The 16,594-nt window shown below is 37.6% G+C and overlaps 1 long non-coding RNA gene across 1 annotated transcript in view; it reads left to right on the top strand.

The window, feature by feature from the left end:
* The window catches only part of LOC118831760, a 42,547-nt gene that overhangs the window by 10,964 nt on the left and 14,989 nt on the right, over positions 1-16,594 (top strand). Inside the window, exon 3 of the long non-coding RNA XR_005009153.1 lies at positions 10,564-10,625. This is a non-coding gene — a long non-coding RNA (uncharacterized LOC118831760). The remainder of the gene's footprint in view (positions 1-10,563; positions 10,626-16,594) is intronic.

The raw sequence follows: 16,594 nt of genomic DNA, 5'->3' as shown, positions 1-16,594 counted from the left end.
CTCCCCAAAAGAGAATATTCAGTGTACAATGTAGATAAGGTACAGGATAGCTATTATATCTCTATATATCTATATCTATATGATTTTTTGTATATTTTATGTATTTATATTTTTATATATTATCATTATTTAAAATGATTAAAATACAAACAAAACAAAACAAAAACTTCACGGCATTCATTTACAAACATCATACTTTAAGGCCTAATTCCCATTATACTCTTCCAGGAGGTCAGTTCTTAAAAACAATGCAACATGATATTTTAAGAGTCTTCTGGACAGCCACTTTCACTCTGCATGATCTGAACAGCTTCTTCAAGTCCCATTTCTGGCAAATCAGAGAATGTTTTATGCCCTTTCTCTTATTGGTGGTCATTTTCTCCAATAAGCATATTGGTCACTGCAGGGATCATCTCCCACAGTACAACTGGCACTGACAAAGAGACCTATGTGGTGATCAAGTGATAGGAGATCTTTCCCACCCATTCAATAGGCTTCAGGTGGGGCCAGTTAAGAGAGGCAGGCCCATACTTTTGTGATGCCAATCAGTGATTAAAGATCTTTTCCACGCTCTTTGGCCTATTGGCCATGAAGCCCTCGGGCCCTAAAAAGAACATATACACCCAGAAGGTAGTTATTGAGAACTGAGAATTCAGAAGTCAGAAGAGAAGCAAGACTTCAGAATTCAGCCCAAGGAGAAGGAGTAGGCACTCCAAGTCCACAGAGCTGCAGAAGAGAGTGCTGATGGGAGAGTGGAGACCAGAGAGCTGCAGACCAGAGGACTGAGGAGGGAGAGAACACAGGATTCATGAGTGAGTGTTTATGGGAAGCCCCTAGCAGGGGGGGAAGGTTACAGGATGTCTTGGCTCTTTGCTGTAATACTGTGTTTTAATCTCTTTGTTGCTACATTGACGTGGGCTTACTGGTTCTGGAATACAATTACTGCGATATCGAACTGGAATTACTAGTTCTGGGATCTGATTCTTTGGTGCCTAAATAAATGTTATACTTCCTCTGCCTTCTACCCAGAGAATTTTTCATACTTTGTGATTCTGAACCATATAGGCATGTTCATGGTCATCCTCCAGGTCATGAATCTTGCCTTACTGACATAACTTAGGAGTCCCAGACCTTTCAGATTCATGAAGTTGTCTCTAAGTCTGGAGGTGTCAATCTCAGGATAACTGTTTGGTCACCTATGCACAGGGAAACATAAAACAAAGGAGATAGCCAGGGCCTGGATATCCAGTCTCAGGTTTACCTAGTAGCACATGTGCTAGATGCCAAGTGCAAGCAGTCACTATTGATTCTAAGCTATATATTCAGGTGTTGAGGAGAAGAGATTGAAGATAAGTAGCTCTTCCTGGATCAGTAGCCAGTACCCTCCCTCCACTGCCATAACAGGAGCAAGGAATCTCTGTGACATTTCAAAGTCCTTCAGAACTCAATACACATCCCTGAAAGTAGACAGGTAAGCTTAGCTTAGCTCCACATATGCTCTATGGGATGTGCTCCCATTACTTTTTTTTTAATAACAGGTCTTCTTATGTTGTATATGCCAAAAATACAGAGGTTGGGCCCAGATGCAGAAGCTCTTATATGTTTCATTTCTGCCATGTGCTGCTTTGCCCTTCCTTAAGCAGCCTGACACCACCCCTACCTCCATCCTTCCTTCCCACTATATTCATGCTAGGCTTGATGTGGACACCCGACTGGCTTTATGCCTACTGAAGCCCAGAACTCAAGCCTCAAGTTCAGCCTCCTTGGGAGCTGGAATTACAGGTTTTACCACACCTACCTAGGTCTACCTGTATTATATAAGTAACTCTGTAATAATAATAATATCACTACATACATATATATATATATATATACATATATATGATTATGCACATTACATAATCAACTATGTAATATAATTATGTATTACCTACTTCTATTGTCATTATTATGATCACTTATATAATCCTTTAAGGTTTGCAAAGTACTTTACATATATTTATTCATTTGATTCTCACAACAAACCTATGAGGTAGGTTCTATTATTAACCTCATTTTACAGATTAAGAAGTTGAGAGTTTGTATGGCATAAATATGTAAGAAGCATCATAGTGTAGCGGATAGAGAACCAGCCTCAGAATCAGTACAACCTATATTCAAGCATTATCTCAGATATCTTGGCCAAACTACATTTTTTCCTTTGTCAGTGAGAAACTTGAAATTTATTGGAAGAAACAAAATGTCAAGAATCTCAGGGAAAGTAAGAGAAAATAGCAATGAGTGAGAATATCACTTTTAGATCACAAATTATAATATAATCATCATCATTATCATACTGGTTAAAAATAGAAAGGAAAATCAGTGGAACAGACTCGATAAGCGAGTTTTCAGAAGCAAATTCACTAACCAAGTGTTTGATAAGCATAACAACATAAATTACTTTGCAATACATCCCTCATCTGATGGGAACTACTGTGGAAACTGGAAAGAAATTTAACAAAAAATAGTTTTGGATCAATGTCTTAAACTATGGCCACTACAATAAGCTCAAAATGATTATGTGACATGAATGTTACAGTTCATACTATTAAAAAATCTAAGAGAAGCAGATCAGGTGTCTGGCTAGGGGAAAAGTGCTTAACTAGGAAAAAATAGAGATGAACACCAAAGATAAAATAGATAGTACGAATTATATGAAATTGAAAAGCTTTTGCACTAACAAAATCAATGCAGCTAGGATATTCATATCTGTTGATTGGGAGAATGTTAATTGTGTTATGTTACCATAAAATATCTCTGATATGAGTTTTATGTACCAAATTTAAAAGGACTCAATGCAATAATGTAACAGAAGTCAGTAAAGGGTTTTTTTTTTTTTAGCAGGGTATGTGATTTGTAAGTGGAAGGGATGGGTCAGATGTGATAGTCATGTGATAGAGTCTGTAGGAGGAATTGGAAAGGGGACAAAATACTGGTAAAATAAAAATAAATATTTCACTCACCAAAGACAGAGGTAATGAAGGTCTCAAGTAGGGTGCAGCAGTGGAAATGGAGAAAATTGGACAAACTTGTTGCAAAATTAGAAATGTTGGAATTTAGCAATTGATTGAATGTGAAAGGTAAAGAATAGATGCAGCAATCAAAGATGGCTTCAGAGTTTCAGTTATGGATGAATAGAGTAGGTGTGTCATTAACAGAAATAGGGATTTGAAGAGTAAGGGCAGGTTTTAGAAAGAAGATAGTTTTGCTTTTATACATGTTGTTTCAAAAAGAAAAGCCACCCAATGGGAGAGATCTAGTGGATAATTTGAAACACAGGTCTGTAGCTTAGAAGAGAAGTCAGGGCTGAGGTATATATTTAAAAGTCAGTCTCATAAAAGTGATAGCTAAAGTCCAAAAATGGATGATATCACCAAGAACTGTGTTTTGCCTACCCTAAAACAACTTTCCCTTGACTCTGCTACCTTACAGCTCACATCTCCCATTCCCTGTCAAAATTCTGGAAAGAGTCATCTTTGTTTACCAGCTTTATTTTATCACCTACTCACTCCTCAGTGTCTTGTAATCAGACTTCCATGTCCACAGTCTTGTGGAAATTTCACTCTAAAAGGTTACTAGTGACTTCCTAATAATCAAATCCAATGACATCTTCTCAGACTTCAACCTCCTTGATCTCACTTCAAACTTTATTTCTGTTGACTACCCCCATTTTCTTTATAATCTGTCTTCAATTTTGTTCCATGGCAGCGTTCTCTCCTGGTTTACCTTGTACCTTTGACTCTTTTTGTTAACATCCTTCATTCTTCCTTATCACATCTCCTAACCATGGACACCTCACAAGGTTCTATACTCAGGATATTTCTCTTTTCATTCTCCATCTCACTAGCAATCTTATCCACTTCTGAGGTTTCAAATATGACTTCTATGCAGATGCCTCCCAAACCTGTCTGCTACAGCAACTTCTCCCCTGAGCTTCAGTGCTACATTTCCAGTTATCTGCTAGATATTACTATTGGATATGCTACTGTCACCTCAAAGTCAATATATTCATAGCTGAAATCAAGTTTCCTGCAACCTCCATAAAACCTTTCTCTCTTCCTAATTTTTCTGTTTTATTTCCAATGATACCATCATTCCTCCTGTCATCATAATTAAAAATTGTGACGTAACAGGCCTGTATAATCTATGGCTTGCCAAAGGATTTTAGGAGGCCTGCAAAAAACGTAGAGGAAATGTTGAGGAAAATGTAAAGGAAATCCTTTGGTGTGCTGCAAGTGGGCTGTGGGCAGGCTGCAGGTTGTGCAGGCCTGTCTTAGACTCTCCTTTTGACCTCCTTGATATGAAATTCTTTGCTAAGAGCTATTCAGAAAAGGAAGCACGGCATTCTGGAGCACTGGATTTGGAGTCAGATGGCCTGGATCTTTGCTATTTACCCAATATCTATGTCACATATCTAATCAACTATGAACTCCTCAAATTTCTGCTTCTATAACATCTCCAGCTCCACTCTACCCAAATAGCCACAACTTAAATTCAGGCCCTCTTCACCACCCAACTAGTTATTACTTTTTATTAGTATAATAATTGTTACATATATGTATATATAATATTAGTTATTACAATAATTGTTTTCTGTGCCTCAAGCTTCTCCCCACTCCAGTCCATCCTTCACACATTGGATAGAATTGAATCAGGCACATATGTGCCTAATGAGCTGTAGACTACCACAGAGATATAGTTTGAATGAAAGGAGTAGATATTATCCCATTGTGTAGCTGAACTCTCAACTACTTCCTTCTGCTTCAAATAGATTTCTTATAATTAATGTTATGGTTCAAGCTATCAATTCTTCTTTTCAGTGTCTTAGATTTAGGATTTTTATGCACTTTTGAATCCATCCCAATTACCTTCTTCCTATTTTTTTTGATGCTGAAACTTCTAGACCACCAGACTTTTTGCCTTGAGTAACTAAATCCTCCTACCTATGGAACATTTGGGGACTAAGATGATGAGGAATATATGAGCACAAATTTACATGGCCCATTGGTCCAACATATCTAGCCAGCCCCAGCTATCTTTTTTATTCTTGCCCTGCTGCTATGCTGTCCACCCTTCACCTCTCCCTTTTCCACTCATTTGTAAGGAAATTTAAGATAGTCCTTGCTCTTAAAGATCTTAAAAAATGATAGAGGGAAATAATACACATAGGGGAATAGTGACCAATGAGGATTATTTTTATATAGAAAGTCACAGAAATGATGAATGGAAATACAGGGAAATCTCTCAACACAACTTTTCTAATATCAGTGGTCATGGTGGTCTGATTACAATTTCAGGAGGCAAATTTAGTTCTTAAGCATGTCATAAGAGCTTTCTTTTCATTCATTCATTTATTCATTTATGATTTTAAAAAATCCCTTCTCTAATACAACATAATATGACTATGGAATTTGGTGATTTGGTCCAAGGGAGTCTAGGGCATCCTAGTTTATGAAACACACAGTTTGTCTGGCTTTCTCCACTGGATTGAATAAATGTAGTTGTTACTTATGCCATATAGATACACATATGTTTATTATTTATCTTACAAGGGTGTTCCTAAAGTCCGGACACATAAGCAAAAACGTATATTTTCAAGAAATGAAATGATTGAAACTTTCAACAACATTTTATTTAATTGGAATATTAACAAATAACATCTTCAACTTCAAATAATATCATATGATTTCATATTCATATTCCAAGAGTGAATGTGCTAAAATTGAGGGCAATGTGGAGTTACCGAGTTATTACATTGAGTTCACGTAAATCTTGCAAAGCACATCAACCTTTGCATCACAAATGATGGAAATCATATTGAAGGTGTTATTCGTCAATATTCCAATTAAATAAAATGTTGAAAATTTCATTCATTTCATTTCTTGAAAATATGCATTTTTGCCTATGCGTCCAGATTTTAGGAACACCAGGTATATAATCACAAAGGCACAATGTAAGATTCTAATGCCTCCTGAAGGTGGAGTTTTGCCAGAGTGATTAAATCCTAATGATTGGGCTACATGGGTTCCTGACACTGTGCTAGGGATGCAATTTCAAACACTGAAATAATCCCTACTTTCTAGGAGTCTGCATTTTAAAATGAATGCTAACCATAACTGCAGCTCTGACTGCAGACTCTATCTACTATCAATTTGAGTTTTGGAACTGGAGAGAGGGCAGAAAATACCAGGATATCACAAGGAAGAGGCAGAAAAAAATGGAAGAAGACCTTAAAGTATCTTGGAAAGAGTATATACATAGACAGAGGGTGCAGGTGTGAGATGATTACAATGAAATGATATTCAAAAATAACAAAAGAGGTAAAAAAAAAAAGATTACACTGGGACAAGAGGGAAAGGGGAGATAGAATTGGGGCAAATTATCTCACATAAAAGAGTCATGAAGGAGCAATTACAGTATTACAGTGGAGGCAAAGATGGGGTGGTGGTATCAGGCAACACTTGAACTTTACTCTCATCAGAATTGGCCCAAAGAGGGAATAACATACACATTCAGTTGAATATAGATATGTTGTTTGTAATGCGTAATTTGGGTGGGGATAAAGTATTATTTAAAAAAAAGAAAAAAGGGAAAGAAATTTGAAACTGTCAAAATATAAGTAGAACTATCATCTCTCTCATCTTAGAATCTTCCTCCATTAAATCTGGAAGGAAAATCACAGGCCATCTTGTCTAACTTTCTCATTTTGCAGATGAGGAAACTTGAGGCCCAAGAGAGTTTAGTGATTTATGCAAGATCACATAGGTATTAAGTGCCAGAGGCACAATCTGAACTCAGACTGTATAATGTCAGAACCAGCATTCTTTCTGCTGGACCATGCTAGCTCCTTCTTCCTGCTTTTCCTGCTCTCCTGTTTACAGTTTTGTCCTGCATTAGTATAGCTACCCAGATGAAAAATTACTTGGCATACAAAAGCGGAGAACCGAGGCAATTTGAGTGTGGTGGGTGGTCTATACGCTTGCACCTCATCTTCTTTCTTAGACTTAGATGCTGAATTTATTGAAAACTAAAAGATTACATGAAAAAATGTGTCAGAGTCTAAAATTAGTGGCCATAATTGAAATGCAGGCGATTTCAGAATGTAAATTGAGGTAAGCATAAGGATGGGAGGTTTTCTGTTGACAAAATATTATAAGTTTTCTTTGGGATACACTTCCTTTTTTTACTCTGCAAGTGAGCAACAGCTTCAGAGATAGGAATTCTATTATTACTATATTGTTCCTAATACATTTTTCAGCAGCAAAAATGTCTTTGTGCCACTAAACAACAGCTACTTGCAAGCGAAAAGGGAACAAAAGCTCATAAAACCTCAATAAAATATTTATTTGTCTTCAGCAATAGGATTAATTTTATCACTGTAGATTTATGACCCTGGAAATTCGTGGCTAGATATTAAATATATCAAAATAGCAGAACAAGGCACTCGTATTAGGAACTGTGTTGTGAAACTTGTGATTTATTGGAGAGAACAGATTTCGGTTTTGTTTCTTCATCTTTTTTTTTCAAAGGACTTAATAAAACAGCAGCAAAATTGAATTAGCCTGGCATAAAGTTTAATTGCCTGACAAAAATTTGATACTGCTATTGTGTTACTGTTTATGTATGGCATATATCAGACTTTTGGGTTCCTCTTCTCTATACCCCCCCCAAAACTGAATGGTGGGGTGGTAATGTGTGGTGGTAACAAGGGATGTGTTAGAAACGATTCTTCTCTGGACCATGTTTTGCTTCCTGAAATGGAAAAGTTCCTTTCACAGTGGCCTTTCCAAAAAGGGAATACATGACTTTATAGCTCTGTAGCTTCTCCCCTGGCAGTCTCTCAGTTGTAAGCCAGTCTCCTTAGGAGCCCTCCAGCTTTGGAGTGCTCTAGCTCTTGTGATAATGTGTCTGCCTTAGTGATGTTCAGAGCTGTACATCTGGGAGGGTTGCTTTTTTATGACAGAGATAGCTTGATGGCAGAAAGTCATAAAAGACAACACAAAATCTACAATTTTCAATCTTTCTGGGTTTTGAATTCCTACAACAACTATGAATTGCCCTCTTCCTCCTCATAAGAGTTTGGTTTGTGTGTTTGTTTTGTTCTGAGGGGTTTTGTGGGTTTTTTTTTTCTTTTTGAGATCCTAGAAGCATTGTTTTGAAAACACAACAAAACACAGACACCTGAGCTTTGAGTAAAAGAAAGGGAGTTGGATATCTTTCTGTGAGGAAAGGTGATAGTCACTAACCCAGGCTAGCTGCTGAGGAAAACCTGTCATAACTCAGATAGCAAAGAATATAGGAATAGAAATGCCAACCCCTGGTGATATCACACTTTATAGCCAGAGACCCTTTAGATCAGTGTTTTCTAACTACCTCTCCTCCTCCTCCAACAAGTTTCCTCTTCCCTCAAATTTTACCAGGCTATAAATTTTTACTACCTTAGTTCTACAAGTCTGTGTATGTAAATGTACTTTTGTGTATGTCTAAAATATAAATGTATATGTATGTAATATAAGTAAACATGTATAAATACATTTGAAAGTGTTAAATATTATATAATTACATATCATAACGTGTGCATGTATGAGGGATAATACTGAGTTCTTTCTGGAGGAGTCTGAAATCCTCCAATATATGCATGCATTGTATGTGCACATAAATGTGTGTTTGTATTCATAGTTTTATGCATGTACAAGTATATGCAAACTTGCACATACATTCACGTGTATGCACACAGTACACATGTACATGTTTCCAAATACACATAAAGATGTACATATGTGGTATATGAGTGTATATGTATATGTGTGCATATATACATGCACATGTATTTCTGTACGTATACACAAAGAGGACCAAAATGACATTGGTATGTTAGAGTCAAGTTTTAATGTGTCCGAATGTGAATGATCAAATCAATGCGAGTTTGGAATGTTCTACCATAGGTCATGTGAACATTTGGGGTAGAATCTCTAAATTTGCACGTGTTGTTTTTGCGGTCCTGTACCAGTGTCTCTCATGTCACACAACCAAATCAAAAGCTCTTAAGAGAGACCTTGAGAATGTCCTTGTATTGCTTCTTCTGACCACCACGTGAATGCTCGCCCTGTGTAAGTTCTCCCTAAATTAGTCTTTTGGCAAGCATACATTTTTCATTCAAGCAATGTGGCCAGCCCATCAGAGTTGTGCTCTCTGAAGCAGATTTTGAATGCTTGGCAATTTAGTTTGAGAAAGGATTTCAGTGTCTGGTATCTTATCCTATCAGGGGATCTTCAGAATCTTCCCAAGATTGAAATGGAAGTGATTCAGTTTCCTAGCATGGCACTGGTGTACAGTCCAGGTTTCACAGGCATACAACAATGAAGTCAACACAATAGCTCTGTAAACCTTCAGTCTAATACTTCTTCTCTCCCATACTTTTCCTTTGGAGTCTCCCAAACACTGAGCTAGCTCTGGCAATGTGTACATCCTTGGAGACTCTACTACCAAAGTAAGTGAACTTATCCACAGCATTCAAAACTTCTCCATTCGTTGCAACCAATGGTTCCATGTATGGATGGTGGGGTGGTGGCTGATGGAGCACTTTTGTTTTCTTGGTATTAATTGTTAGGCAAAATTAGCACAAGTAGCAAAGAATTGATCCATATTTTGTTGTATCTCATCTTCAGAGGCTGCATCAAGTGCACAATCTGCAAGCAGAAAATCACGCACCAACACTCCCTCCACTTTGGTCTTGGCTTGTAGCCTTTTCAAGTTAAAGAATTTACCATCACTGCAATATCTGACTATTTATCTATCTACCTATGTTAAAAGCCTACTCTGTTCAGTCTGTACTTTGTCCTGAACTTTGGAGAGCTACTGAATTATAGCTCACAAAAGTAGTGGGATGACCAGTAAGGAATTTAAATGTTTTACCCATTCATAGCTTAGGAAACATCAATCTAGACTAACATGACTTCTACCTCCACCCATTTCACTCTCCACTTTGGGGATGCTGCAATCCAAAACACTAAGAGTGGTCTCAGGGAAGGATCTAAGCACCAATCTAAGTGAGCTGATCTCAGCAAAATTCACAGGGGAAGTATGTTTTGGTATGCAGTTAGGTAACTGAAAATGTGTACCACTTTGGGCTAGTAAATAGGCAGCACACTTAGGCTACCTCGAACAATTTTCTTTGTTTCCCTCACATCTTTTCAGACTAGATTTGCTGGTTTTCTACTGCCACCACATCGTCCTCATCCCAATGCCCCTAGAGGTCTTGAAAGATGACTAAGCAAGCCAATAACTCTACTATATCATTGTTTTCCCTACAAAATTATACCCATTTGGTTCTTACTTTATCTTGGAAGCAATGAAATTGTCATATGTCTCAAATATATGTGGCTGACTGGTTAGATCTAAAGGAGACCAGTCTTTTTCTTCTTTTAACAAAATTGAGTTTGAACTGCTAGGGAAGGTGCTGAAGATAACATAAGATGTAAACCTGACTCATTGACAGCCAATCATTATGCTTTTGTCTTTCAGACTAATTGGGAATGACTCCCCAACAGCCAATCAGGAGGCTTTTGTCTGGAAAATGTTATCAGGTAAAAAAAATAGTCCTGAAGATCTATAAGAGGTTATAATAGAATGGGAGTCACAATAGCGTTCTTGCTACCATTTAATTCCATTAGATCTCTTTCTCCTTGGAAAATTGAAGTAGTAAGACTCCCTGACACCTCTATGATGATTCCCCTGGTACTACCTCCTAACATTTACAGATCTACCTTGTTCCCAAGGTCTTTTTTCATAAACTGATCCTCTTCCCCCACCCCAAGGAATCAAGTACACCACACAGTAGATCTAGAGTTGGAAGAAGATCTACGTTCTAGCCATACTCTAATGAGTTCCCAAGATAATATCTCAAAAGATGGAATATTCCACTCCACTATTTTTTATTTGACTAGTACAGTACCCTTGTTCTAATGTCACATTTCTCCCCTTGCAGTCTTAAACCTATAGTTAGCTATTTCAATAGCCCTTGAATTCCTTGCCTCCCTGTCCTTTCCTGCCTTGACAAATACAAACTCATGCCATTTTCCTTTTACACTCCTATTCTTGTGCTACTGAGAGCCACTAGAAATGATCCTCTGTAAAAGTGTATTACCTAATCTCACCTGACCATTCATTGTAATTCTTTTATTCTCCTCTTCTTCCTTACCTTCTCTCCCACTCTTCTCTTTTTCTTTTCCTTCCCCTCCTTTTCTCTCTTCCTTTCCTTCTTCTCCTCTCTTCAACTTTCCAGATTTGCCCTAATCTGAGAAAAATGTGATCTAGCCAAGACTAAACTCTCGATGTGTGTATTTTTGGTCAGATCCATTACCATATTTTCTGAAAGCTTCATCTTCAACTGAGAAAGCACCATTGCAACTTGGAGACCATAGGGATGCAGGTGAGCAGGCTACAGGAACCAACACTAGTCTATTCATGGACAAAACACTTGAATATCTTCTGTATTCATTTCCTTCATTCATCAACTAATTATTAATACCTGTTTTGTATATGTTAATGTACTAGGCCCTGGGACACAGAAAGATGAATAGGACATGGTCTATTAACAACTGTTATGGAGAACATATCGAGGAGAGACAATTCAAAAATTGAAAAGGTTACCTGAAAGTTATGATCAAAACAAGAATCTGGATACAATTTTAAGAGAAATTATTATGGAAAATTGTCCTGGAGTTCTAGAACAAGAAAGTAAAGTAGAAACAGAAAAAAATCTACTGTTTATCACCTGAAAGAGATCCCAGGAGGAAAACTTATAAGAACAACATAGCCAAATTTCAAAACTCCCAGATCAAGGAGAAAATATTGCAAGTGACAGCAACCAAACAAACAAAAATATTTAATACTGCTGGAGTACAGTCAGAAGTCACAAGACCTAGTAGTATCTACTCTAAATGACTGTAGATCCTGGAACATTATATTTTGAAGAGCAAAAGAGCTGGGTTTATGTACAAGAATAACTTAGCCAACAAAATTGAGTGTAATCCTGAATAAAAAATATGGACATTTGGCAAACTAAAAGACTTTCAGGTATTTGTAACAAAAAGACCAGAAGCAAATGGAAAATGCAATATAAAAGTTCCAGAAAAAAATATAAAGAGAACATTAAAGACTAATTATAAGCACTCATTAAGGTCAAACTGTTCACGTGTGTGTGTGTGTGTGTGTGTGTGTGTCTGTAAATCCTATCAGTATTCTTAAAATGTTCATCATTACTAAGGTAGTTTGAAAGAAAGGTAGGGTCTGAGATGTATATGATAAGGTGATTCTAAAAATCAAAATTGGGCAGGAAAAGGTAAAAGGCAGTAATTATAGTATAAAATGGGGCATGAAAGGAAGAACTTATAGAGAGGAAGCAGGTGAGGTAGAAGGTTGATAATGTTGCAACCTTACTCTTATCTGAGTTAAAGAGGAAACAGTGTGTATATCTGGAAGGGAGTAGAAGTCTTCTGGACATGGGGAAAAGTGAGAATATTCAGAGACAGAATGAGAGAGGGACTTTTAGGAAGGCTAGACTTTGTAGACTGGGATTTGGGAGGGTGGGGAAGAGAATGAGAGAAGGATTTTTGGAGGAGTGTGCAGATTTGAATTGGGAGTATGGTGGGAGAAGGTAGGGAAATTCTTGGGGGGTGAGTGGGATAGGGAGTGGGAGGGTGGTAGAGAAGATAAGGTAACAGTGATAGGTAAAAAGAGAGACTGAGAAAGCAAATATAGAGTAAAAATAAGATAGAGGGAAATTCACAAATAGTATTTATAACTTTGAATGTGACTGGAATGTTTATAGAAGCTCTCTTTGTGGTGTCAAAGAACTGGAAATTGCAGGGATCCCCGTCAATTGAGGAATGGCTGAACAAGCTATAGTGTATGGTTGTAACAGAATATAACCATGCTATAAGAAATGATGATCTCAATGATCTTTGAAAGGCATGGAAAGACTTGCATGAAATGGTAAAGAACAAAGTGAGCTGAACCAAGAGAACATTATATACAGTAACAGAAATATTGTTTTAAGAATGACTTTGAGCTACTAAGTGATTTTGACTATTATAAATGCACAAATGGAAAATTAAAAAAACACATGAAGAAAAATATTATCTGTATATAGAGAAAGAACTGACAAATAGAAGTATATATAAAACAATTTTACATAAATGTGTAAATGGCATTTGTGTCTAATGGTAGCTATCTCTAGGGGGAATGGGGGGGGGAAAGGAAGAAAAAAAGTAAAAAAAAGAAATTTAAATGATAATTATTACATATTTAAAATGAATAGTTAGTTGTATATAATAGATTTGCAGTTTCATCTTTTTTCATCATCTTTTTCACTATACTGTGTTCTGGAAATGCTTGTTTTACTCTATAAATTAAAAATAATTTTTTAAAAGATGAACTACAATGCAAAGTAGAAACGGAAAATGTAGTCAGAGAAGTATGGACAAAATTGCTACAATAGCTCAGAAGAGGGAGAGCATGCTTTTGGCTTGGGGAATAAGGAAATATTTCAAAGACGAAGTGGAATCTGAATTGGTTGTACAAAACATGGGCAGGATTTTGATATCCCCTACATTGCTAACTATCTGAGCTAAGAAGATGACGGCGGGTAAGCAGGGACTAGAGTGAGCTCCGTACCGAGTCCCTCCAAAAACCTATAAAAAATGGCTCTGAACCAATTCTAGAATGGCAGAACCCACAGAACAGCAGAGGGAAGCAGGGCTCCAGCCCAGGACAGCCTGGATGGTCTCTGGGTAAGGTCTATTCCACATGGAGCTGGGACCTGGGAGCTGGGAATGGAGTGGAGCAGAGCCCAGACTGAGTGGCGTGGAACAACCAAACTTGGAGTCGGGCGCATGGGGCCCCTAGCACCCTGAATATGTGAGCTGCGGCAGTTACCAGACCCCTCCACCCACAAACACCAAGGACTGTGGAGAAGGTTAGTGGGAAAAGCTGCGGCAGTGGAAGGAGTTCGCAGTTCGGCTTCCAGCCCCAGGGGCAGTGGAGGTGGGGCAGCTAGAGTTGCTGCTGCTTCTGGCCCCAGGCCAGCCTGGTGGGAGGAATTAAGTGGCGGATCAAAGCAGGAGTGCACAGCCTGCTGAAGATCTAAGCCCTGCCCGGGCTGGGGGTTCTTGGGGAAGGAGTAGTGCGGGTGAGACAGAGCTGGCACCTCCCCCCCAAACATGGAACATAGAACTCGTTAGTCTACAAGCAGTCATACCCCACTGAAAAACTCAAGGGTGAAGTTAGTTGGTTGGGAATAGGACCAGGCAGCGAAAGCACACCCAGATTCAGTCTCAGACTTTGGATTCTTTCTTTGGTGACAAAGAAGACCAAAACATACAGCCTAAAGAAGACAACAAAGTCATAGAGCCTACAACAAAAGCCTCCAAGAAAAACATGAACTGGCCCCAGGCCATAGAAGAACTCAAAAAGGATTTGGAAAAGCAAGTTAGAGAAGTAGAGGAAAAACTGGGAAGAGAAATGAGAAGGATGCGAGAAAACCATGAAAAACAAGTCAATGACTTGCTAAAGATGACCCAAAAAATACTGAAAAATACACTGAAGAAAACAACACTTTAAAAAACAGACTAACTCAAATGGCAAAAGAGTTCCAAAAAGCCAATGAGGAGAAGAATGCCTTGAAAGGCAGAATTAGCCAAATGGAAAAGGAGGTCCAAAAGACCACTGAAGAAAATACTACCTTAAAAATTAGATTGGAGCAAGTGGAAGCTAATGACTTGATGAGAAATCAAGATATTACAAAACAGAACCAAAGGAATGAAAAAGTGGAAGACAATGTGAAATATCTCCTTGGAAAAACCACTGACCTGGAAAATAGATCCAGGAGAGATAATTTAAAAATTATTGGACTACCTGAAAGCCATGATCAAAAAAAGAGCCCAGATATCATCTTTCAAGAAATTATCAAGGAGAACTGCCCTGATATTCTAGAGCCACAGGGCAAAATAGAAATTGAAAGAATCCATCGATCACCTCCTCAAATAGATCCCAAAAAGAAATCTCCTAGGAATACTGTCGCCAAATTCCAGAGTTCCCAGATCAAGGAGAAAATACTGCAAGCAGCCAGAAAGAAACAATTTGAGTATTGTGGAAACCCAATCAGAATAACCCAAGATCTGGCAGCTTCTACATTAAGAGATCGAAGGGCTTGGAATGCAATATTCCGGAGGTCAAGGGAGCTAGGATTAAAACCTAGAATCACCTACCCAGCAAAACGGAGTATCATGTTCCAAGGCAAAATAGGGACTTTCAATAAAATAGAGGACTTTCAAGCTTTCTCAGTGAAAAGACCAGAACTGAATAGAAAATTTGACTTTCAAACACAAGAATCAAGAGAAGCATGAAACGGTAATCAAGAAACGGAAATTGCAAGGGACTTACTAAAGTTGAACTGTTTTGTTTACATTCCTACATGGAAAGATGATGTGTATGATTCATGAGACCTCAGTATTAGGGTAGTTGAAGGGAATATGCATATATATATATATGTATATATATATATATATATATATATATATATATATATATATATATATATATATGTATACATATATGTATATGTATATGTATATATATGTATATAAGTGAATATGTATGTATATATCTATGTGTATATGTATGTATGTATATATCTATGTGTGTATGTATGTGTAGGTATGTGTATATATATGTGTGCGTGTGTGTTTATATATATATATATATATATATATATATATATATATATATATATATATATATATATATGTAAAAGAGAGAGAGCAGACACAGGGTGAGTTGAAGATGAAGGGAAGATATCTGAAACTTGCTTCCCCACCCCAGACCATTCTGGAGTGGACGATGCCCAATTCTCCTGTGAGGCTTGCAAATAAAGCCTCTGTCTTTACCTTGAAAAAAAATATATATCTGAGCTAAGGAAGGGTCTGTTTATTTGGAGGACTTCAGGGTTCATCAAATGAGTCACCCTAAAGGAGATGGCTTTCCTTGATTATGGACCTCAGGGAGGAAGATAGATATTTTAAAATCTGCACAGAAAGAATGATAGTTAATCAAAAGATGATATAATATGACTGGAATCTCAGAAATCCTGGGCAGATCCTTGAGTCAGTTTATAGAGATTCCTGATAACTTTACCTTCAAATTTCAAGTGTGAATGTGGCTTAGAAAAGGGTGTTGCATCTAAATAAATTGAAATAATCATGTAGCACATCAATGTGTAAAAATATGAAGTCACAGATGTGGCCTCCTAGGTGTTTCAGTTGGCCACAAGCTTGATATGAGTTTGTTACTACGATATGAGCTTGTTATGAGCAGTCATCATGCTATACTCTACTGAGGTTAGGCCATATCTGATGTAGAGTATTGAATTCTATGAAGCACAGCTATGGATCGACACTGATAAGGTAGAGAGCACACAGAAGATGGCAACTCGTGAACCAATGTGACTTAGTAGATGGAAGACCAGACTTGAGGTCAGGAAAGCCCGGAAGACCTG

Source organism: Trichosurus vulpecula, chromosome 9, assembly GCF_011100635.1.
Source record: "Trichosurus vulpecula isolate mTriVul1 chromosome 9, mTriVul1.pri, whole genome shotgun sequence".
Lineage (NCBI taxonomy): Eukaryota > Metazoa > Chordata > Mammalia > Diprotodontia > Phalangeridae > Trichosurus > Trichosurus vulpecula.
The sequence above is the reverse complement of the archived record's forward strand: the minus strand, read 5'-3'. Positions and strand labels throughout refer to the sequence as shown.